Source organism: Orycteropus afer, unplaced genomic scaffold, assembly GCF_000298275.1.
Source record: "Orycteropus afer afer isolate SDZICR_OR568_19922 unplaced genomic scaffold, OryAfe1.0 scaffold00073, whole genome shotgun sequence".
In the NCBI taxonomy this organism is placed as follows: Eukaryota; Metazoa; Chordata; class Mammalia; order Tubulidentata; family Orycteropodidae; genus Orycteropus; species Orycteropus afer.
Genome location: NW_006921660.1, coordinates 3,781,958 through 3,783,756, shown reverse-complemented (window position 1 = coordinate 3,783,756; position 1,799 = coordinate 3,781,958). Strand labels below are relative to the sequence as shown.

Below are 1,799 nucleotides of genomic sequence, written 5' to 3'. Positions count from 1 at the left end.
AAAAAAAAAAAAAAAGATGAAACAAGGACAAGAGTGAGGGCAAACACACAGGAACCATACAGCTATCACTGAGAAGAATCTTGAGATGATCTAAAGGAGGGTGAGATTTTCCCAAAACTTCTTCAAGCTCTAGATCTTAAGCTTATGCTACTGTGAAGTACAGCGCTGCCTAAGATAGGGGTGCAATGAACCTGTGGGTACAGGTTTCCATGCTTACCCAGAATTTAAAAAAAAAAAACACCAAACCGTTGCCAGTTCAGTCGGTTTGGACTCAAGGCAACCCTATAGGACAGATCAGAACTGCTCCATAGTGTTTCCAAGACTGTGATCTTTAGGGAAGCAGATTGCCACATCCTTCTCCCACTGAGCAGCTGGTGAGTTAGGGCTGCCAACCCGTCTATCACCTGCTGTCTGCAGCCAGGCACTTAACCACTGTGCCCCCAAGGGCTCCTTTACCCATTGATTATGTTGCCCAAATTCTGAGCCCCCTGGAAGAATTTTCGTGAAGCATGCAGGATTGGGCTGGTTTCTCGTCTAACTTAAGGGTTAAAACCTAAAAAAAAAAAAACCACTGCCATCAAGTGGATTCCAACTCATGATATCCCCCTTTTAGGTTTCTGAGGCGGTGAATCTCTACGGAAGGTGACTGCCCACTCTCCCTTAAGCAGAGTGGCTGGTGGGTTTGAACCGCCAACCTTCTTGTTAGCAGGCAAATGCCTTAGACACTACGCCAAAGCTCCTTAGTTTAAGGGTTAGCATCCACTAATCTGCGTAGGGTACCATGTAAGTACTTAATTACTGGGGAAAACACTGGGTGGATAGGATAGAGAAAAGAACATACTCATAAGGGGCAGTCACGCCACTGGGCGCTTTACCTGTTTAATGCTCATTGGAGCCCTCTAAACTCTGAAATCCAGCTGCGGAAAGTGGGAAACTGAATCTCAGGTACAATTGGTCCAGGAAGCTAGATGTAGTTGCTGGTCTGGGCAGAACGCAAGCTCTTCCCCAATACCCTGAATTCTGACTCCCGGAGTAAGCCAGGCATTCCCAGCCTATACTTAAGTGCAAGGAGTGACGTTACTTTCAGACTCTCCCCAGAACCACCCACCTTCCAGAGCCGGAACGCTCGTAAAGGCCGTGAAGTTAACCCGAATGCGACCACTATACACCTCCCCTGCACGCGTTTGCTTATTTGAATATTTATCACAGATGGGGTGCAAAGTCACGGTTCACCATCCTTGAAACCTGGCCCTCGAGTCTGGCGCCCTCACTCTCGCGCCCAGCGCTCCCGGCGGCGCCACGTGGCGCGGGGCGCGGGCGGAAGGTGAACGGTGCCGGCAGCATACCCGCACGGCTGGCCCCCGTCTATGCTCCAGTACCGGTCCACGAGCGTGCAGGCCAGCACCGGTGCTAATTCTCTCGGCTCCGCCGCCACAGCCCCTTACGCCCTGGGAAGGAAGTCGGGAGAGGAGGCGGGCCGCCGAATGCCGGAAGGTGAGAGCGGCCCTCGGCCTGTGCTGCTAGCAGGGAGAGCCGACCCGGCTGGGGGCGGGGAGAAGAGTTGGTTGCCTTTCTCCTGAGGGCTCCTGAGAGTTGGTAGCTTCCGCCTTGTTCTCCCAGTGAGACATTCAGCCTGCACGGCGAGTTTGAGGTCTTGACCCACTGCCCTTACGGAGCACAGAGTACTCCGCCCGGCGCGGGTGCATCTCTGTTGTGGATGGTTTGGGTATTTGCCCCCTGATTAATTTCCGCTGGGTTTGGGACGGCGCGAAGCCCGGCGCCCGGAAACCCGCCCCCAG

At 53.3% G+C, this 1,799-nt stretch overlaps 1 protein-coding gene across 1 annotated transcript in view; it reads right to left on the bottom strand.

Moving 5' to 3' along the window:
• Positions 1 to 1,357, bottom strand: part of DCTD (dCMP deaminase) — a 64,921-nt gene extending 63,564 nt beyond the window's left edge. The window contains exon 1 of the mRNA XM_007940883.1: positions 1,347 to 1,357. The gene's annotated coding sequence lies outside the window, so the exon portion shown is untranslated. The remainder of the gene's footprint in view (positions 1 to 1,346) is intronic.
• Positions 1,358 to 1,799: the final 442 nt, after the last annotated feature.